Source organism: Crocodylus porosus, unplaced genomic scaffold (genome assembly GCF_001723895.1).
Source record: "Crocodylus porosus isolate Cpor-Errol unplaced genomic scaffold, CroPor_comp1, whole genome shotgun sequence".
Lineage (NCBI taxonomy): Eukaryota > Metazoa > Chordata > Crocodylia > Crocodylidae > Crocodylus > Crocodylus porosus.
In genome coordinates, this window is record NW_017728932.1 from 9,999,428 (window position 1) to 10,023,253 (window position 23,826).

A 23,826-nucleotide genomic window follows, 5' to 3' on the forward strand; every position below is an offset into this window, starting at 1 on the left:
GTGAAGCTGGCATGAAAAGAAACCTTCTGACCACATACACTGCTTCCCCTCTTCCATTGTAGAAGGGCTGGTAAAGCTGTGGTGGCAGCAACCCCATAAAGAAGTTGTCCAAGAGACTTGCACTACCCATTTCTCTTCCTGCAGGAGGCAAATGTTTAGGCCCTAAAAAAAATGTTTTTGGGGTTGGCTAACTCTTTCAGGAAAAAAAAGGGAGCAGCAGCAACAATATCAGGCTACCATGAATAAGTAGGCTGTAGAAGCGAAGTAAAGGATGAAGAGATGGAAATAGTTAATCCATGGTTCCATGGTCCCGCAGGTCGATGCAATGCTTATAACTGTTTTCTAAAGTCTGCTGAGGATGCATTCAAAATAACTACCTATAGCACAAACCACTTGTGCCAGTAACACATGGGTGGGCTTACAGCATCCGTTAATAATTTATTAACCCTTTATAAATAGTGTGACCTCTTTTCTCAGCATTGCAGCGATCCGCGGCTGACGGAAGACAGGGGATCAGGGGAAAGGCAAGTTTAAATGTTGTGTTGTGCAAGCAAGGGTCAAGGAAGGTAACAGGGAGCACAGAGAAAACAACTGCAAGTAGCCAGAGGCAATAGGAGGGCACAAGCTGACATGTACTGAAGAAAAGCAGGTGGAAGAGAAAAGCAAAACATCCCATTAGCTTGGGGGTTTTATTAATGTTAATTATTTCTTTTCCTCCTCCTGAATCCAGAAAAGTGCAGCAGCAATACAAGCTGTTGTTTGTGCATAAAGTTGTCAGTGCAAGGAGGGGAGGGGGCACACGTGGGAATTTCTGCCAGAAAAAGATACTTGAAAAATCATCACGCTTCAGCGTGGGAAAAACAGCTGGGCAGAAGGCATTGCTGATACCTAGCATTTGCACTTCCCTGGATTCAGGCTTCGTGATAGCAAGGCAAAGAGAGATTTTTTCAGATGGCCTCGCTGAAGTGCTGCCTAACTCGGCTTGTAGTTTATTTTTATTTTTCCTAAAGCAAGAGCAAGGCAGAACAGACTGTGCTGTTCGAAGGGACAGACCCACGGCTGATGTAAATAGGTGTAGCTGCATTGGCTTCGGTGGAGCTATATTAACTCACAGTCCCAACCTGTCCCTGTATTATGTGGTCTCTCTACGCTACTGGTTCTCATCCTTTCTAGACTCCAGGCACCCCTCAGAAAATGCCAGCCTTTAGCTCTCACTCTTACCTTGACTATGGAAAAATAATAGAGCAATTCTTCTCTCGCAAAGCACCCAGAAAGATCACAACCGGTCAGAATGCTTTTCACACCAAGGAGTCCTATTTGAATCTCAGGGTGTATTTGTGAATCGTGTAGGTGTTTGCACACCTAACAGTGCTAATATTGTGTAGCACCTGGTGGTACCATTAAAAGGATCTCGCGGCACCATGGTAGAGGCTCTGCACCTCCCATCTGTACCCACTGTGCTTTGGAAGCGTTGCTGATACAAAGCTCCCTGCTCCTAAACAGAAGTAGGTTATTACTCATGTAGGAGGAGATTCAGTATGCACAAATACTGCACATTCAGGGTGAGATTTTTTTTTTTCCAAGGCTACCTAGGGCAGTTCCATTACTTAAAATCCTCTCCTAAAACACCTAATGTTATCTCTGATTTTCCTTGAATCTCTCGTTGCATTTCTGCTTCCCCAAATTCTGAATCCATGCAACAACTGAATCTCATTTCCTCTGAAATTTGAGTGATCTGTGACTTCCATGAAATCCCTGATAACATTTAGGTAATCACAATTTGCCTTTGTATTTCCCCTCCTTCATCTTCAGTCTCGAAGAACTTTCCACTGTGACACAATCCATCATTTTCCCCGGGAAAGGCTGTAATCAAAGAGAAGGCACAATCTGAACTGGTAGGAGAACAGTATTATCTCTTTTCTATCCCTGCTTAGAACTATTAAATTAACTCATCTTCTCCCATTGACTTAAATCTGATCCAGCTGACGAGTGACTTAACTCTGAAACATCCTACATTTCATAATGCAAAGTTTTGCACTTTTTTTAACTTGTCAACTTTACTTCAAATTATTTGTCGCTGCTGGATTTACTAAGGTATGTCAACTCTGGAGCAGCAGTAGGTCTGCTGATGCACCTGAGTTTTTTTGTTTTGATGATTTGTTGTTTTAGAGTTTTTTTCACTTTTATCAATCCAAATTGCAAGTCTGATTCCAGTGTTAGATCTTAAATTGCGAAGTGATTGCTAAAGACTGGCCAGCGTAGGAGTAAATGACTAAAACACCAAAGTGCACTCAATTTAGTAGTAAGATTGCAGAATCCTAGGAGAGATCTGGATGAATATGCATGATGTCCATAATAAGTTGGAGCTTGATGTTTAAATGCTTCCTTCTTTGGAATGATCTTTACAAGTAAACCCACTGGTGTGATTTGCTTAAAACTCCAGGACATAATCAAGACTAATGTATCTGTTCCCTCATTGCAAACCAAAGTTCTTAGAGGGAACTTGATTCAAGAAAAGACCCAAAGTTCGCCCCGTTTTTTCATTTAAGTTGACCAGTTACAGGCACAACGCGTTGCTAATGGGACTGTATGGACAAATGACAAACTGGAGCAAGAAGAGCTCTACTATAATTGGGTCCCCAGGGGGCAAGAAACTGGACCACCCTGCTATAGGAAGTTCAAAATGTGGATTTTTAAGAGGGGTATCTCTTACAGTCAATAAAGGACAAAGAAAACCAGCACTGCCCTTGGTTTTGCAGAAAAGCGAAAGCTTCTATCCAGCAAAGCACTTGAGCATGTAAATAGTTCTTCTAGCTGCACTGAACTCATATTTTAAAGTTAAGCATATGCTCAAGTGCTTTGCTGGACCCAAACCTAAGTGGGCATACAGGCTGTTAGCTCCTACAAGGTTGCCCATGACTAGGAAGAAACATCGTCTTCGCATTTGCCTTTAAAAAGTCGGTATGGATTTCAGATCTGAGTTCTGTAACCGGTCTCTCTTCACACGTGAGATGGGAGTTGTGCCATAGAGCAGCACTGATGCTGGCCCCAGAGAAGGGTGTACACTCATGTAATGTCATCTCCAAACGGCTGCTTGCAACTGCAATCTTGCTTTCACCAGCCTTTCTTTTATCTTGAAGTCTCTGGATCTGCTGGACAAGAACTTTCGTTCTGGACTTGGACTTCCGCCTGAAAACAAATGGTCATTGGTCATTATCAGGAACTGCTTATCAGTAGGCACTAGAAGTACTGAACTCTACATGTCCCAGCTCTAAAGCCGATCCAGTATTATAATTCCTTTGAGTTACTACCTTGGAAAAAAAATCAAATGTGTTCTGAAAGTAATGATAACCTCTGAAAAATCAAGCCACAAACTAAAAAGCCAGCCATAGCTGACTTAATTTCCTTTTTCTTTGATAGGTTTTGCAATAAATTACTTATTTAATGGATACCATGAAACATCACACAGTGATATTTCAAACATTCCTGCCTTGATCATTTAATACCATTTTCCCCTTTTTTTTATTATGCTATAGGCAGAATTTTAATTATAATATTTATGCAAATTATGTTTGTATAATCATATTTGAAAGAGTGTGTGGATCAAATTTTCCAGCCAATTTATCTAAATACAAGCTTTAAACTTTCCCTTTATCACTGTCACAAATACTCTTTTTCTTAATTTGTCATTTCAGACGCTTCCTATTAAAATATCATGTAAGGCTGAATTCCTCTCTCTGGCCATAAAAGAAAAAGCTGAATCTTTGATAGACGAGCTAAACAAAATCATATCGCCCCTGAAGACTCTTTAACATAAAAGTAGCCTAAAAAAGGCAAAAATGGATTGCTTGCTGCCTTTTTTAATTTTTTCCTTTCATGAAGGGAACGCTGTATGTAAAAGACTCTGCTGTTAGGTGATTTTTAAACAGGTTTATTATCTTTTGACTTGCATTTTTTTTGTTTCATTATAAATTCAGGTTTTGTATATTTTTTTTTTTTTTTTTTGGTGAGGGTGAGGGGGGTGGCAGGTTCCTGGAAGGCTCATTGGACAACTAGAGAGCTGGTAGGGCTTTGAGTAGACTCTGCCTAGATACATATATGCCAGTGGTTAAAAATGTGCCAGTCAGTGACACCCCAGAAATTTGCAGCCTGGTTTTGTAGGCACAGTAAATCTTTTTGTTGATGTGTGCTGCAAATGGGTTTTCACTATATAGCTCTTTAAGGCAAGTCTTGATGGCTGGGACATCGCTGACAAGGAACAGAAAGTTATATTATCGAGAAAGAAAGTGGTTTTCAGTCAAATGCCAGATTCTGGGGTTTAGCTGAGCTCTGCCATTCTCAGTATTGGACCTGGTATGTGAGCAGGAGAATACCTAGGTATATTCCACTGGTGCTTCCTTTCTTTCCTCCTTGGCCCGCCTTTCACTGATAGTCAGCTTCTCCAGGCTGTATCTTGGTGACAAGAAATCTGAAGATTTCTCAGCTTCCAAGAGAAACCCATTATTTCCAGTCATCTTCTATCCTTTTTTATTTATTTTTATTTTTACCAAAGAATGGCATGTACTGCAATGCTCTTAGAACAGAGAGAGTTGGTGCACTGTGGGAAAGAAGTTGAATAATCACAGGTTCTTGGGGACTGCCAGAGGTTGAAATATATTGTAATGACCTGAGAACACAGAGCCCCAGAGCAGGAGAGAGATTAAATGCTTATTTTTTTTCTTTTTTTAAGGATTCAGTGTGAGTAGACTTTGCTTTTGGTCCTGTTGACACTGGACTGTGAAATGTAGAGGTTGGGTGCTAATTCACTTGCTTTGCAAGTCCTAATTCTATCATTGGAAAAATTAAGTCTGACACCTGGCATGAAACAAATGTGACAACCCATTTTTAAAGATCTTCATGAGCAGCTTTTATTTTATACCAATTTCTTTATCAGTCAAAGTTGTACTAGTCAACGAAAAAGATCAGAGGAATGATGGGTTGGGCCCTGGCTTTACGCTGGTGCTTTGATGACTCAAGGTGGGTTGCAAAGTTGCCTTACAGAGTAAGTGAGGACTGCATTGGCCGGGGGAAGTCAGCAGTGTCAGCAGGTTCATGGTGTAGGCAGGAACCAGCGAGTTTTGCTGAACGTGTAGTCAAGGAAGAACTTCTTTACAGTCCGAGCCTCCAAGGCCTGGAGCAGACCGCCACCAGAGGTGGTGCGAGCACCTACTCTGGATTCCTTAAAGAGTCAATTGGACATTTATCTTGTTGGGCTCCTGTGACCCCAGCTGACTTCCTGCCCTTGGGGCAGGGGGCTGGACTCGATGATCTTCCGAGATCCCTTCCAGCCCTAGTGTCTATGAAATCCTAAATGGATTCAGTTAATATCATGATGTTTTTTCAACAGCAACTTTCCATTCTACCAGCATCGTGATCGACATGCCTTAAGTTTTCAAGAAGGGCAAAAGCAAGCATCCTCATTAGAGAAGATAAATGGGTTCCTTTTTATTGATGACTGTCAATTAGCAGAGCAGTGCACCAAGGACCTAATAAAAAGATGGGCACTATTTTTCTGGGTGGCATTATCTGATAAAGAAGCCATCCTCACCTTAGAGATCCTCTTTGGGACTCATGTAAGGAAGAAAAAGAGAACCTTGATATCACAGAAGATCTGAGCCGGGAGGAGCTCTAATCTACTTGAGGGGGAGCCACGGTGGGCTGACCTTGCAGAGATGGCAGGTTGAACAATGACTAAGCTACAGGTACAGTTTAGTATGATCTTCACCTGTATTTGCCATAATGGACTGAGGTCTGCTTTCAGTAGACCTCAAAGCCAAGAGCCAGTTTGAGTGGGACGAGAATGCACTTCTCAAGTAGCTACTTAAAGATGGCAGCGTGCTCGCTCAGCTAGGGAATCCAGCGGTTTCCACATGGTGCAATTAGCACCAGTTGATATGAAGTGGAACTGGGCTATGATTTTCAGGTTCCTGTACAGTAATTGTGCAGTAATGGCTCAGAAAGTCTCTGGCACATGTAATGAGAGCCTGACTTCTCTACTCTTCCTTTACATCCTTTCTGAATGCCACATGTAAATCCTTCATGCCATATTAGCACATGGTGATGTTCATTAGCAAATGACTCTAGGGTTGTCTAAATGAGGAAAGCAATTAAGCAGATTTGTGCAAGACAAAGCATGTATTGATGAATATAATGATGGCACGTGTAGAATAATTCCAGACTCAAAGAGAATGTGAAATCCACGGGGGGTGGGGGGAGGCAAAAAGGCAGTGCCTTTCAGTGAAGGTGTAAATCAGCAATTATGATCTTTCTTGGACTACCTTTTAAAACTCCTGGATTAATCACTGCTGCACTGTACATAAGGTTCTAAAGAAAGGAAACAACCAATATTTTCACATAATTAAAGGAAATTGCATATCCAATACCTTTTAATGTGATTAACAGTTATGGGGGAAACTGTTTAAAAGCAGCAGTTAAGAGGAATATTAGAGTGCCATTTAGACTGAGTTAAATAACCAAGGTTATATCTACCTAACTGCAAATTTGGAGGGTCTGCCTTGTGGGTGAGATAAAACTGTTCACTCAGATAATGAAGCAGGCAATACCTGAAAGAGACGATAATTGTGACTGCGAAATGGGGCTTCAGCAGTATTTATTTATCTGGCTTTCACCATGATGAATAGAGAATTTGCACAAAATCTCAGTACATCAAAAAGATGCCAGTACATAAAATGGGAATATTATTCTGCAATAAAAAATAGATACATTTCTAAATCCATTATGCAGAAAAAAAAAAGAATGTAGGACTGAGCTTATTCCTTGGTCACAGCTCAGTGGGTTGTACTGATTTTTTGAAAGCAGGAGGAATAGAAAAGATTCAAAACAACACATAGTGTAATTTTTTAAAAGACCACTGAAAAGGTGCCATCCGAATAGATGGGCGCACCTGCTGGCTCAGACACCATGGCGATGAACATGATATAAATGCCTAGGTAGGCAGATGGAAGGACTGATTTCCATGCACGTGAAAATAATATTTGTATATGAAAATCAGATAATGTATTGTTTCCAGTTTTGCAGAACGGCAGTATTTAAAGGGCACAACTGCAACTGGTAATCTGTTGTCTGAAGCCTGTACAAACACAGGATGGGGCTGTCCTTGCAGTGAAGAGACCTGCAAAGAGATGTTAAAAAATGGCTGGGGCAAGAAATGGACTCAAAGAGAGGGGAACTGAGTTGCCCTTCCCTACAGCAACTGAGAAATGGTTAGACTTGTTGGGTACCTTGTGTTCCCTCGGATCTAACTGTATTAACAAGCACTGAGCTGGGGAGATTTGTATAGGATGGGAGTTGGCAATCCCCTTGCCCACAGCCAGTGCAACTACTCCTTTCCAGGCCTTAGTGGGTTTGTGCATTTGCTGTCTGGTAGCCCCAAGACGCTGCTCTATGCCACAGGGTGATAGCAGTAACTCTTACAGCTGCCTAGTAGCAAATGTACGGCTAATGGAGATGCATGCAGAATTCGGTCTGTAGACACTATTCATATTTGTGCCTAAAACTTTGTGGACCAACTCACTTAAATGCATCTAGGTGCCATGTCTGTTCTGGGCTTCTCATGGTGTTTTTTTACCAGGATGGTGGAAGTATGACGAAAAGACCACATTTCTGTACAGCTGCATTTTTATGAATGGACCAGATTTTGTGGGGCAATTAGCTATACAAATGAGTGCATGCAGCATTCAAAAAGGCAGCAAAATCAACCTAAAAATATTGAGTTTTACCCAAATGCAAGAGCCCTAGGTGTGAGCAGTAATAAGTGTGCAAGAGGTGGTCAAATCCCACTTCAACATCATCTATACATATATAAACATTATATCTCCATAATTTACTTATGAAGGGTGGTAACTGACTCCTTGCCTCCTCTCCCTGTCTGCTTGACCAGTGGCTCTGACCCCAAGAGGACAGCAGGACCTGCTCTTCCTTCTACTGCAAACCAATGGATAAGGCTGATGTGGAGAAGGGCAGCAGATATCTCCCCTTATCAGCCAGAGTAATTAATTGTCATGGGTACATGTTCCCACCACCTGCTTCTCCTTCCAGGGAGCAGTGGAAGAGCAATGATTGTCTGAACAGTCTTTATTTGGGACACTTCAGCCCCACTGGAGGCTGAATGCAAACTCTCAATCTTTCCCTTAGCTTCTTGACTTCCATTGAACGATGGACTTGGACCTCATGTCGGGGAACTGAGCCAAGGGAGCTCAGTTCATGCGTTATCTTATTTTGAATGCTGGCCCGCCATTCTGTGAGCAGCGTGAATGGAGCCGACTTGGTTGGCAGAACGGAGAGTCCCACCCTCTTTCCCATTTGAGTCATGGGCAAATCTCAGGGTTCCTCCTATTACCTTTGACACACTGTAACGATGCAAATGGGAGAGAAATCTATTTAGCAGGATGAATGCAGCCTCCAAAATACACTTTTAGGTCTTCTGTGTACCCATCCATTTGAAACGACCTTGTATTTCTTGGAGGAAATGCAGCACCCGTATCCAGAAGTCTCATGGTGGAATTTTTGTTAGTGCACAAGACAGAGCACGTAAAACAAGGCATTCACATTGCACAGCAGGTATATTAAACAGAACAATTAGAACACTGAGCTGGTGCCAGGATATCAAGGTATAATTTGTTGTATGAATGTAGAGACCTGTTAAATTAACTAGGACCCAGTGGATGAAGTGTAAATTAAGAAGTACTTGCTTGTATGCATGTTCTTTGTCTGTCTCCAGAAGGTATTAGTGCTCTTAAATAAGAAAGTGGTTGCACTGCTCAGTTAGAATCAATTTTGTGTCAAAGTCACAAGGGAGGAAGAAGACACTGGACAAACACCTTTTGGAGAATACCAGCACCTTGCCTTTAATGCTCCACTATGCTGTTGAAGTCTTGGCCAATGAGTGCTGCCCAGGGTGACTGAGTGCCATTTGGAGCATATAGATTACAGGTTTTGTTGCACAGTTCACTCACATTCAGTTCAATGGACTTTAGATCAGGCCTTTGATGTAAGATTGAGTAAAAGGATTCAAGCACCGCATTCAGTCTGTGCCATGAATTGCTAGCGCATAAACCAGCATACCCAAATTAGGCTGATTCTGTGAAAAGACCATGTCTTATATCCATGTTGATTCCGGTTTCTTGTATGCAGCCTTGGGATCTACTTAACAGGTTGCATTGGCTAGTTGGCTGGCATAGATCCTTCATCATAGCACCAAATCAAGATGATGGCAAGGACATATCTCTCTTTAGTACAAACCTAGAAATCTCCATGCAGGAAACATTCATAAAAGAATGCTAAGGCTGTGCAGGAAAGCAGTTGGGAGATGATAGCATCACCAAGGTGGTCTTGGTAGCCTAACCCTGCCCCTTGTTATGTGTATGCACTCTGCTACTGACGGTGAGCTGTACAGCCACACCTGGAAATGTGGCCCTCCACTGAACCTGCAAGCCAGGCTTCGCCACTCTTGCACCAATAGAATGACACAAACCAAATGGAGTGCGAGCACTAGTGTCCAGTATGTTGCTCTTCTTCATTGTGAAGATAACCTTGACAATACAAACAGTGGGACCTGTGCACTGCAGAGAGCCTAAAACAGTAGCCCAGGGAGGTGGGCAGATGGGTCCGTTGCCCCGGTTGGCCTTTTTAATTCTGGAGCACGAAGACGGCGATTTAAACGTCATCCCGGTTAACTATTCTTTTGATCGTTTTAGCAGAAGCATCCTCTTCCTGCACTTAGACGCAACTGCTTGCATGCTAAGAAGTCAGTCCCAACAGCCCCCTACCTAGCTCTAAGAAGCTACTTACATTTTTCAGTAAAAAAATCTGCAGCCGATTGAAAGTGGAAGCTGTTAAGGGGCAAATTTCCATGTTCTGAGGGAACCCGCTGCACAGTTTCTTGTGTTCCCCTGGAATGCAGAGAATCCAGAGACCTTCCATTCAGTTTGCTACAAAATAACAGTTTTGCTATTAATACACCTGTTTGCTTTCCCCACTGCTTCCCCCTTCACTCCCTCCCCAGACTCATTCAGAGAGATAAACTAAGACAGGAACATTGAGCTACTGTGAATGAAATATGCATAAACAAATTTCCCTTCTATGGATGTGAAAGAGAGATTATTGATACGTTGGCCTCCTTCATAAGCAGGCATGATTGACCTTGAATTCTCCATCTCTGTGGAGTACAGATAAAGGTTCTTCCTCCCCCCCAACCATCAACATGAAAGTAAAATTGCTCATTATGACCTTATCTCTAGCAATCAAGAACTCCCTGGACACTGTCCTGGTGCTTATGTGCATCAGCTTCCCATTTATAGCACTATATACAAGCATTTCCTTTACAGCTCTGCCTACAACCACTGGATATGTATAGGAAAATAAAAGGACATAAGGATGAGATGTATTGTGTAATGTTTTAAGTGTTGAAATCTTGATATATTTGGAGTATCTGCCTGGAACGCAAAGTCAAGAAATCCCCCGGAGATAACTCAAAAGGGAAAGCAGTCAAAAAAGCAGTGTGCGTATGACTGCTAAACAGCCCGAACCTCATTTCAGTTTATCCGGCTGTATGCAAAGCAAATGCTATAGGCATGTGCTTAAAATAATGTAATGGAAAGCAGCGCTTAGGAGTTAAAATAATGCTGGTATTAAAAACAAGTTGCACATAAAGAGAAACCTGAAGGAATAGGAAATAGGAAGCCAGGCGCTGGAGACGTATTGCTTTTAGAAAGCTAAACTGATTCAAATGAAAAAAAAGAAATATGTAATCCCAGCTTGGCTACTCACTCACACCAGCAAAATAACTCATGGTAACCAAGTGACCTGACCTGTCTGCGAGCAGAAAAACTGCCTGTTTGTTATTGAGTACCCAAGGAAATGTCTCCAAAGGAAATAGCATGGTTAGAGTGAGGATTGTCTCATTAGCATGCATCCCCACTGTTGTGGCAAGGAAGGAGAAGAATAAAATAAGTGCAGCAAGAAGAAAAACATGTTTCTTAATAGAGCTGGGACAGAGGAGGAAGAAGAGGGAAACAATAACCTTCGGCGTTCTGTTTACAAGAACATCCCTCTAGCAATCTGTCTCTAAATTGGCTAAAAGGCTGGGCCAGCCACAGAGATCTCTTCGGCAACCCGCTGGCCACCGACTAATTGTCTTAGAGTAATAGTGTGCTAACTGGCGTGAAAATGGGATCCCCTGATTTAGCTGATTGGGAAGGCAGATGCAGGACCTTTCAGCTCAAGGTTAGTTGGTGAAATCCCTCCCTGGCCAAGGTGACAGTCAGGTAATTACTCCCCCACCATTGGTTTGAGGTGTTTGAGTTCTTAGTGGGCAAGTGCTAACAGGAACTGGTTGGAAAAAACCCCCCAAGGCTTTCTGTGGAAAACTTGGTGTCTGCAGCATAATGTGAATAACCAAGGTATTTTGATTTTAAAATGTCTCTGTTGGGCTTTCTGCTGTGTAAGCCCCAAAAGCATCACCGGAGGGTCTGGGTCATTGTGCATTGGCCAGAGGATGGGACCCACAAAGGAGACTGGGAAATAGTGGCATTTTTACCAAAATCAGATGAGAGTATTCCTTCCCCTCCCCCGCCACCAAATGCTTCCTTTCATCAAAAACTCCATTTATGCTTAAGAAATTGTTTCAAATGAAACTTTTATAGCCAGTCCTTTTATGAAAAGCCAGTGTGCTCCCCAGCAGACCTGAAAGTGGACCAGACGTACTTCCGGTCCACTTCTGGGTTCACCGCTGGTCATGTGGAGGGCCCCCCCACAGTCCTGTGGGGCACTCTGTGCATCCCAGCATTGCAGTGATCGCAAGCTGCGCCTGCTACCTCAAGGTATGTAGAAAGAACTTTTAACACTGTGTCTAAGTCCGAATCGCTGATTGTCCGAACCAGCATCGAATCTTCAGATTCGGATTTGGCCGAATCGAATTGGGGACAGTGATCCGAATCAACAAATCGAATCACTGTCCCTGATTTGGGCTGAATCTGAATCAAATAGGGTCTGCTTTGCACACCCCTACTATCTATCCCTAGATACTCGTTAGCAAATGTAAGGACCAGACAGAAGAGGGTCCCCCATTGCCAGGCAGTAGAGACACTTCTGATTTTAACTCCCAGATTGAGATGAGTCAGGTTTAGGAAATTCGGGTCCGATTTGAGGCAACATTTGCTTCTTGCTCTGGTTTGATAGATCAAGGAATCTGGTCTCTAGTTTCTGAAACATTAGAGATTGAATGGAAACTAGGCCCCGGACAGTGACACTTTAAATTGCATGTTGGCATTAAGGCACCTAATTGGTCTATCATAAAATCGAATTATAATTGAACTCCAAGTCTGGAAATCTGAAATGCTATTGTTCTAGCTCAGGTAAAGGTAAGGTTTCATTCTAATGAAAAATTCTTAATGCATCTATCTGGGCTATCCAAGAAAATATTCACTATATTGCATAAAACATGGAAATAAATTCCTGGTGGCTGGAACTTACCCACTCTGATTTTTTCACTAGATTGAATGACTTAGTAATAGATCCATAAATGAACATCTTATTAGCCTAATCCTAAATGGAAGGGTACACAAATCAGCCATTTGTCTAGTGGATATCACTTATACTTGCCATCCATCACAGTCAAAGGAGATGCCTGGTTTAATTTATCACTGCCCAGACAACAACTCCCAGAAACGAAGAAGGGAGAGGGGAACCCGAACACAATTGGATTTGGACTAAACATGCTGTTCTCTAATTGTAGGCCTGCCTGGAAGTAGTAAGTTTAAAAGTTTCATTGTAATATATTCCAAAAACAACAGGAGCAGGAAGGGGCAGGGGAAAACCAATCCAATTAAAAATATATGAGAAATGTAACGGACCAGACACAGTTGAATCCACATGCAGAGAGAGGCTGTATGGGGAAAAAAGGGTGAAGAACACTTCCGGGCCTTGTGCTCCCTTCCTCTAAAGTCAATGGGCTTCTTTCTTCTGCGTGCAGTGAAAGATGGATCAAGTCCTTAATGAACAATAGTCTGACTGTGGCTTGGCCTTAAGACCTGTGGGTAACGGCATGGTACCAGGAGGCAAAATTTTCTCCATGGTTACCCCTAAGCCAAATCCAGTTGGGGTGTCTGAGGCAGTAATTCGATATTGGCCCATACAAACATCAGGCTGTGAACCCCTCTGTCACTTCCACTGCCCTAGCCAATACCCTCCTTCTCTTTGTCCCTGCAGACAGTTCTGTCCCCTGGATTAGCATGTGTGCTTCTGCACTCCTGGACTTGATGTCTGGGTAGCACAGCCAAATTCACAAAGGACATTTTTACTCCTCCATTGGCTGTGTGATACAAGGGGCAAACACATCTAAGTACAGACTATGGGCGTGTCTGGATGAAAGGGGGGCACTAAATTGAATAATTTAGCCAGACTGCTTGCAGGGCTTCCTGCAGAGCCATGGAGCTCCATTGAGCTCGGTGCTTCACTCTGCAGCCATAGGAGTTTTAGTGTGCTGCACCCCAAGTCATTTAAGGCGCATTACGCCACCAAATTTCCTACAGCAGCTAGAATTAATGCACAGTACATCACCAAGGCATGCAAACACCGACACCATTAAAGCAGTGCGAAAGCATTTAGCCTGCTTTAAAGTGGTGTGTGCACACACCTCTTGTTTTGTCTGCACACAGCCTATGTGCCCTCTCCAGTGTATTGCCTTCTTGTCTGCCCACCTAAGCTTGGCAGAAGTGATGTTCCATCTGCAACATTTCATATAGCAGAGATGCCCACTGATCGAGAAAGCTAGGTAGGCTTTGTTCTATTTCTTCCAAACAAATCCCTGTTGAGGGGATACAAAAAGCCAAGAAGTGCAGCCACTTCATAGGCCACCAAAAGTCCTGTCAATCATGAAGCAAAGTATTTTATCGTCACCATCGTACAAGGTTTGCGGGACTTTTGTGCTGCAAATTTATATGAAATTATTGTATTAATCTTGCTGGAATCTTAATTCAGTTACCAAAAATTCAATCAGTAAGCAGTACCCTGTAAATTATAGCCGTTAATAGCCATGCAAGTAATTATGGCATTAATGGAATGTGATGAGTATCCATAGCTCAAATATTAATTCAACTAGAACTAGCGATATTGCTAAAAAGTTCCTCCTAAGCATGGTTGCTGAGATGTGCTATCCAATCAGCTGGTCCATCACAACACAGTTTTTAAAATCTTTGTTTAAAATTGAGTTATAATTATGATGAAAGGATGAATGCTGCTCTCTGATGGAAATCACACTGAGAGTTTTGGCCCCTGCAGTATTGGAGGACTGTGCGTAAGGTATTGAGCTTTCCCAGTACAGTCTGAGTGGGGTACTACAAATCTATTGTTGTATGCAATAAATGCAAAAAGAACCAGAATTTTTGCTAGCACCTTAAGTTTTGAGGGCCAGATTCCCAAAATGATTTAAGCTCCTAGTTTTCTTTTGATTTGATTGATTTTGGTGGCAGTTAGGAGCCTAGGTGCTTCTGTGTAGCTCGACATGAATGATCATTGAATGCCACAGTCCCACTGATGTCACCAGGGCCAGGCTTTCACCTTTGCCTTTCAGTGTCCATGTGATAATTTGGACATGAAAACTGATATGCTCTTTTTAAAATAAACACTTGATACTTTCCTGGTACTGACACTATAACTTGGCCAGGTAACTCTCCTTCAGAGTCCAATATTATCAAGAATCTAGGTAACTTATTTAATTGCATCTACAAGGCCCGACATGTTGGAAACACTGACATGGATGCCATCAATATACTTAACGCACAGTGGCCTATGATTCCTCACAACTGAATGTATTCATTGAACCAGGTGTAAAACAAGACAGACCTTAGGTATGAAGGACCTCATGAGCAATTCATCCCCGGCTTCCAAGACCACATGGAAAGGAAAATACAAAGCCATAGAAGAATGTTTCCTTGGATCTGATAGCAGTCTCAAAACTATAGCTATGCATGATATTTTTATGGTGAATGTATGTGTGAATTCATTTCTGTGCCGAGTCCAGCACAAAGCCTAAATACAGCTGAACTGTGGATTTCGCCAATAGAACTATTTTGTATAGTCCTTCGAAGTACTATTGACTTTAGCAGGCAATTTGGATGCACAAGGAATAAAAGACCAGATCTCTGAGTCCTCTTGTGTTGCACAGTAGTTGCGTTCTTGAAGAAACTTAAGGCTGGACAAGACTACAATTTATTTGAAAATGACCAATTAAGCCATAATTTAGATGCAAGACTTATCATCAGTATTCATGTCTTTTGTTCTCCTCAGATGGCTGTTATCGAGCCAGATTTGAAATGATCGGAAATGCAAGAGAATTACAGGCGTGGAGAAGAGACTTAGGGGGCTTATTCTGGGATTTCATGGCATTCGTGCAAGGCTGATATGCAGAGCAAAAGTCTGGAAATACAGGTTGTATTTATGCTTTTTTTTTTCTTTTTATGAGCACTACTCAGTCTTCTGCTGTAAAGAAAAATGTAAAACAAAAGGGGAGGGAAAAATTACATTCAATCAACATTAGTAGCACTGACTACATCAACATACAATTGCTCTAAAGAGCTAATACTTCATCATACATGATTTAAATACTGATGATTGAATTAGCCATAAAACTATTGAACTTAAAGGCTGTATTATCCCATGAATGCAGGAAGCATCATTTTTACGGCAGTAAATATGAATATGCCATACTCAAGGGCATGAACAGGTAATCACAGTGGCTCCATAAAAGAGAACATTTCTTTCATGAAAAATATGTTTGAAAATATACTTCATGGAGCTAGATTCAAAGCTGGAATAATTCAGCATAGCTCTGCTGAAGTCCATGGAATTATGCCTTGCTGATTTGTGTGGTCTGCAGATCTAAGATGTTGAGTTAAACAAGACCAAGAGTGCCCACCTGTCACTTTTTAATTAGAAGTAATGGGGTGAAATATAAAGCACAGGAAAACGTAAGTTGAGTGTGTGAAAATGTTGACTACTGTGTACTGTACAGAGCTGTGGGTAAATTAGCATTGTATAGGTGACCTATACAAGTGTTGTTATGATATATTGAGTCACAGATTTTTTTTTAAAGCAAAGTTATTTGCTAAGGGGAACGGTTACAGTCAAATATACTTCCACACTGTTTGTTCAGTAACTCTGTATCCCTTGTTTACCAGGAGAGCACATATTGGACATCTTCGGTGCTGTCTAGTAGGACTGAATAATATAGTACAATAAATGTCTTTAAAAGTGTTGGAGGGTTGGCATTTCCTTCTACCACCAAGCTCTATGCAGAGTGTCATAGATGCTCAGTAAATTGTAGGTAATGGCAACGCATTCCATAGCCACTTCTTGGATTTAGGGTCTAAAAAATGTACTGTCTTGGTACTGATATTAGAGTATCTCTTCCAGGGTTGCTAACTGTTACAGAGGCCAGTGCTAATTTATGGAAAGTCAGTACAAAAATCAGACTAGAAATGTCTGTCTGTAAAACCTGTTTAAGAAAGAAAAAGAGCCACCCATAAAACATTAAGCAACTGGAGCTCAATTGAAGGTCTGTGGTTGGAAAGCAGTTGGAAGGAAGTTAATGGACAGCAGAGCATAGCAAAGCCACCTGGTATCTAAACGGGAATGTTGAACCCTCCAAGGAGCTTTATTTCAGGGCTTTATAGGCTTCTTTCCCGTAGCCATGTGCTGCTGCTGAGTTATGTCAGCTGTCTGTACAGTTCTGGGTCATATGCATGCTTATTTGGGAATCAGCGCTAGGATACAGGGAGCAGCCCCAGTGGGCGTAAGACTCGGGGGCCACCATGGTGCAGGGTGCACTTGGAAGCATCAGGATATGGGGGCAAGAGGTGAACCCTGGGGTGAGGGCAGCACAGTGTAAAAGCATTGTTCCAGTCAAGCAGGGTTGCCAGCCCAACATTTTTTTTTCAATGTAAACTTTTTACTGATGACCATGGTTTACTTTGTTACTGCAGTTGGTGTTAAACCACTAAACTTGATCCTCCCCCCTTCTAACTGGGGCCTGGCAAAAGAGTTACATTTATATTATGTAAAACATGTCAGTAAAAATGTATCAGTAAAAATGTTTATTTTTTAGTAAAAGGTTTGCAGGTTGTAAGTAAAAAATGTTTTGGGGCTGGCAACCTTGGACTCTGTTCGTAGTGGTGTGAGCCATTATGCCTCATTAAGTAGGCTTTCTGCTGCATATAGGTGGGCTCTCAGGAAAGTCAAAGTTAGCTACCAGAAAATTAAGTTATTAGCAGTAGTTAAAAATGTCACAGTATTCCAGTGGGTTCATGGCTGGACTTCATATTTCAGTGCTATGTAATCACATCTATCAAAGCAGTGCCATTCTGGGACAAGTACTGAGTCCTTAATATTTTGCACCACTGTTTAAGCATAATTAAATTGGAATTACCCTAATGACATATGAAACTAATCTGCCTTATGAAGATAGAAAATAAACTCCAAATATAAATAAATGAGTTGGGTTATGCAGGATAAAAGCTTTAGCCACTGAAAATGCAGAGCAATGATCTGCTTGTTGCTACTCAACTTGAATGATCTGGCATACTGTAGAATCAGGTACATGGCTTCTGTTGGAAAGTGTGATGGTATATGTGGTTTTCACTGGTGTAACTAGGATCAGAATACAGCTTACTCATGGAGTCAGCAGTGTGAATTTGCCCTTTTGAAAAGTCAAACATAGTGCTCCAGAAAATTCTAATAAACCATTCATTTGTCTAGGCACATGCCTGGCTTTCATCACCATACTCCTCTAAGCATATCACTCAAAAGTGTTCACAGTTGCTGTAGGTTATCATTCCCTTTTGTCTTGCATTCCCCTCCAAAAGAATGCCCTCATGAAATCAATCAGGAAGGGAACCGATTTTTTTTTTCCCTTGTCTCATCTGAGCTGCAAAGAAAAATTAGCTCGCTGTGAAGAAATGAATGACCCTGTTCGACTCATCTTTCTTTTATTCTGGAAAAAAAATAGAGCATTCCTAATCACTCTCCTTTCATATAAAATCAATATTTGATTGAAAGTGATATTTATTTTGAAATAATGAAATGCCTATTCAAGGCATGGAAATGCAGTGGTCTGAGGTAAAAGAAAAACTAATTCCTCTTCATATTTTATTCCAAGGAAAATGCTTTGAAATGATGAAAAGCAGTTATGTCGCTAGGTTCTGAAGAAGGGGAATAGTATCATTTCCTGGTGAAACAAAAAAAGATTTGATCAATAAAATACATCAAACTTATTGCACCCTTTAAGCATTTTTTGCATTAATTTATCACAGCTCTCGATGGGTTTATAGTGTCTTTCTTTTAAGAACCTAAGGAATATGAAGCAGCTTCCATTTTCTATATTCACTTTTGGAAATGGATTCCTTTTAGCAAATGAAGATATTAAATAACAATTATGCCTCAGAAAATTAAAATTTGAGAATGGCTTTTCCTGTTAGGGTATCACACATTTAGTGTCAATATGAGGAAACGCCACAATGCCTGAATGGTTATATAAGTGGGACTCTTCCATAGGGAAATATATGACAAGATCAGCATTGCCAGGTCTTCAATATGAAATTATCATATTGGAAGCTGAAATCGTCATATTTTCTGAAAATCTACTGTACACTTTAAAAATAAAGGCAAATAAGTCTTTTTATTTACTAGATATTGTTCACTGTAAGTCGCCAATAAATGAGTGAGAACTAGGTCATCAGTTGACACGTTTCTTTATTTCGAGGCAAGCAGTCATAAGGAAATGCTAACAGTGAACCCAAAAGTCGGTTAAGACTCCTTGAGAGTGACTTATGTTTTGCATATGCTGCATCAATTTACGGCCTCAAAAATATCATGCATTTTGAACGCTTTTAGTGTTATGTATCATGAATTGTACAAGGGTTGACATTACTGTACAAATACAATAAATATTGTACACCTGGCAAAACTGGCCAAGAAGGATGCCTAGATAAGATCTCTCCCACTGAAATCTCGCAAAAAGGTATTGATGCTGTGCTTTCACTGTTGGTGATTCCAGTTCCTATCAGGGCATTTTTTTAAACTGGTTTTGGGCCACTTTTCACAGGTTAAACCTTCTGCTTGTTCATGCCCCTTCCACATGTAAATAAATGTGGCAAAACAGACTTTTGGCTCCTCTTCATCAACCACCGGAAGCAAATGAGACAAGACTAGGAACTAGAAAGCATTGAATCTGGCGAGTCATAAAAGTGAAATGGTTGAGCTGGTATGATGAAAGGTTTGTGGGCAGAGTTTGGGTAAAATGTTTGATATCACCTTTGGCAAGATCAGTGAGTTTTTAGTGAGTAGTAGTCACTGCAAAGACTCAATGGGAGTTTCAGGATAATGCATAAAAGAAAAACAATTATCATCCTAACAAGTCCTTACCTTGCCACAAACAAACTGTTCTCAGGACATATTTTTGTGAAACTTTAGCTATAGTTTAAGATTTATCTTATGCCACTATACATCTCTAGGCCTCACTGGAGTCGCATGTGATTTTATAATGAATTCAGGTTCAGATCCATTGTACGTTAGAGGGCCCAAAGTCTTGAACTTCTCAGCTTTTTGTATGAATGAATGAAACCAAATGAAGTGAAATGAGGACTCCACTAGATATGTCCTGATGTGGAATAGATGTTTTGTCTGGGGAGGAAGAGCCGGTGCGTCAAGTACATGACAGAGTGCAGCATGGGATAGCGGTGGGGATCAGGCTGGGGGATAGACTGGAGATCTACACTATGGGATTTCAGTGTCTTTACTGTTCCTGTGGAAGGGATTGTCATTGGTCATCTAGCCCATACTTGTTGTGGGGTGGCACCGTCTAAAAAATTAAATCTTCTAAAGAGGAAAAATGACCAGCAAACAGCACATCTTTCAACTATCCATGTCTTTGCGCCAAGGGGGTAAGCTTATCACGTGACATTTAGAGAAGGAAAAAGTGGCTAGAAAAACTATTTATGGATACTCTGCTGAGTTTTACCCCTCAGTCAAGGCTTAAGGCACCTGTATTTGCAGGATTCTACTGTTGTCAATGAAAAGAATCAAACCTCTGTAAGAAACTGTTCGTAGCACATTCACTTGAAGGGAGAGACTTCTGAGGGCTCCTGTGGGCTTTAGATTAGGGTCCTTGTATCTTTTCATGTATGCTTGTACAAAAGAAAATGCCCATCCTGTGCCCCTGGAAAATGCAACTTTGTCCTTAAGATCTGGTGATGGATTACTTTTAAAACATGGAAACTTACTGTTTTTTGTATTTTTCCCCCTAGACACTGTCATGCACTTAAATAAACAAGTGTCATCTATCTTTAATATGTGCAACAACTGCATAGCATATCTAATTTGCATCTCATTACATTCACTTTAATTTTGGGAATACATTTGCTGCCTGATTGGTCTCAAAATAGTATGGTATTACACTTTTTTTATTCCAGAACAAACTTTTTCACATCAGTTTATAGATAGTGAGCACACTCGTCATACCCATTCATCTGCAACTCAGTTCTTGCAGAAACTTCCATTATTCTATTCATTGACTTAAAATCCCCTTATTTTCCCCATCTAATCAATATAACTCTTTCTCTGGCGTTTCCCAAGTGAATAATAGGTTGCAACCATCCTCTGTTAGTTGCCAGGGGGCACCCAGAAAGATATTATATCTCCCATGTGTGCTCCCCAGGGAGTAACTAGGAATAATGGGTACAAGCTAGTGGAGAGTAGATTTACTTTAGACATTAGGAAGACATTTTTTACAGTAAGGGTGGCCAGAATCTGGAACAGGCTGCCAAGAGAGATGGTGCTATCTCCTAACTTGGAAGCCTTCAAAAGGAGGCTTGATAGTCACCTGGCTGGGGTCATCTGACCTCGGTCCTCTTTCATGGCAAGGGCAGGGGGTCGGGCACAATGATCCATTGTGGTCCCTTCCGACTCTGCAATCTATGAATCTATGAATCATTTTGCTGGTGCTATTAAGGCTTGTAGCTTGTGTATAATAGGGGCTAATGTTTATTCTTCCAACTCTTGAGCTGCAGGGGCAGCCTTGAAAAATCAGTCCATCTCCAAAGATGCATATCTAATCTGCAAGAAGGCTGATCCAAATTCTATGAATGTTGATGGACCTGATTCAGCAGGCTTGTGGTCAGACCCAAAGGTGAAATATAGATAGGAATGGGCAATAGGGTAGATATTTCCCATGATGGCTGATGCATCATGGGAAATGATGAGCAACTGATGTGATCTCTAAATATTTGTGGCTATCAGTGTAGGTAGGATAGCAGTTTGGAGACTGAAATACCCCATCAGGGCTTTATTAACCATGGTTTCAATTCCACAGATGCTTCACTATATGTGAGGCTCTGTTCTCATGGACAATCCCATGGACCCAACACAAGTGTGACTGGTAAGATGATGGCAAACAAATAGGTATGTATTAGTAGTTTAATTACAGCTTTCATCAAAACAGTACAATAACCTGGACAATACAATTGTGTTTAATATAATTACAAATTAATTAATCGTTCATATCTATGGTGATTGGTAAGTGTGCTATCTCATAGCTTGGGAAAATGCAGGGGAACTTCTTGCTCTCAAAAAGGCTTTATTGCAACTGTTAACACACACAGGAAAATGACTGACAACTGCCTGTTGATGTGATCAAGTCAGTCCTCAGGAAGGGAGTGAACCCTTACTCCTACTGTAACAGCATACCATTTTACACATTCTGCCACATTAAAGTTAAAACAAACATAGTATATGATGATATAAAGTAGATAAGATGAAGCAGTACACAATAGTAGAGTAAAATAATAAAAACAGGGGGAGTGTATTTGATTTTGACCCATATTCTTTGCACAAATAATACAAATATACCTAAGGAGTATAGGGCAAGCTACTAGTTATTAGAGAGGAGCCAAATTATTTTTTCATTAGCCTCGTTCCACTAATGGAGAGATCCATTTATCTCTCATATCTTCAAAGAGTGAGTAAGACCACGCATAGTGATTTAAACCATCTGTCATTCTTCTGCAAGAACATACCCTGTCTTTATCCTGTAGAGTCCCACACCACCTGCTCATAAAAACTGCGCATCTCATTTGAGTGAATTGCAGCCTAGTAATCTTGTTGTTGCTGTTCCCAGTTTTGTACTGAAGGTAGGTAGGTTTTGTAGTTCAAAAGAGTGCTTTATTCGTTTCAAAATAGGAGAAGTTTGGGGAAATCTCACTGTCTGCATATCTGTCTGTATGTTGACACCTTTAATTCTGAAATTGATAGCTTGTTTTAAATATGGGGGTAATATTGGGTCATTAATATTGAATCATTTTCCCAGTCCATTTATTTGAAGGAGAATATAAATATTATATGACCATCCAAAGAAGAGTTTATTTAAATGAACGTGATGTCTGTAAATGTTAGCTTGCCTCTGCACCTGCAACTGATACTGGGCTTTCCAGGAAGGGCAGTCCATTGGTCGGTCCTAAAAAGTCTCAATGGGAATTTCTGAGCACTTCAAAAATCAGGCCCTTATGTAAGCAACTAAATGAGATCTCTGCTCCTCGGAAAATCCAGCCCTGGTTTTGGGTCAATTTTCTCTACTCATAGAGGTGGGGATGGGTGTAATGCTGCGGTTCATTCATAATTAGCATTCACCTGGAATTTTAAGGGCATCCATTTGGGCATCTGTATCTTGGAAGTATGATCCCAGCAATATCATTCTTGTCTCTGCTATTCTGCCTTATATTCTGGCTGAGATGTCATAGGGAGTTTCTTGCTTGCTCATCTCTCTTTGCTCTCTGTGAACATTGATGAAGTTTCCATTGTTGTAAGCTCCATGCTGTTTTACTTTGTGCAATGACTACCTTTTCCAGAAGAGGCTCATCTTTAAAAAAACAATTTAAAAAAAATTAAGACGCTTCCGTGAGGGCCTTTCATCCTTTCTTTCCAGTCACTGTGCCCTAGTTCATTTCAATATGACTGTTTCAATGTTAATTTTTTCTGAGCGGCTGGAGCCAGCAGAAAAGGGGCTGTGAGGAATGAAGAGCAAGCTTTGAGTGGCCTTTGGTCTTTCTGTTTTTTGTTTCTTTTTTCCCCCTTTGGGCAGCTTTTTGTCCCCCTAAAAAGTTTCTGGTGTAAGACTAAAATCCAAAGTGTGATGTGAACATTGTGATAGCACGTCAGCTGCTGTTTGCTCCTCAATGGGAATAATAGGTTTTAATGATGGGTTTTCATTTGCTCTCAAGCAAAGCTGTGCCTGGGGAAAACCCACTTTTGAAAGAAAGTTCTGTGTTTTGTCAGGCTCAAGAGCTTAATTAAATTCATTGAGTAGCTATGAAGCAGATCCAGTTGTTGCATTGGGAAGCCCCCCCCTTGGGATTGTTGTTTTAATCCCAATAAAGACCTCATTCTGTGATGGAGAATGAAGTATTCCCTCTAACCAGGGTTAAATTCTTCCCTGAGCATAGCAGAACCAAAGGAAGGACTATGCATGAGAGACTAATTAGGCCCCTTGCGAGCCCTCTACACAAGCAATGATTTCAACTTTACAGGAACAGCGAAGGCATGGCTTCTTCTCCCAACTGCTTACCAAGGCCCCTTCTGCCATGACATCTAGGAACCTGACTCCTGGGTAGGGTGGTCACTGATTCTGGGCCCCCACTGTAAAGACTACAGAAGCGGTTGTCAGTCACTGTCAGCGTTTAAGCAATGCAGTCATCTGTTTGCTAGGAAGTGGGCCAAGACAAG

The 23,826-nt window shown here is 41.2% G+C and overlaps 1 long non-coding RNA gene across 1 annotated transcript in view; it reads left to right on the plus strand.

Annotated features, from left to right (window-relative positions):
- The first annotated feature begins 1,887 nt into the window (after positions 1-1,887).
- The window catches only part of LOC109317088, a 93,988-nt gene continuing 72,049 nt past the window's right edge, over positions 1,888-23,826 (plus strand). The window contains exons 1-2 of the long non-coding RNA XR_002102970.1: positions 1,888-2,094; positions 15,346-15,486. This is a non-coding gene — a long non-coding RNA (uncharacterized LOC109317088). The remainder of the gene's footprint in view (positions 2,095-15,345; positions 15,487-23,826) is intronic.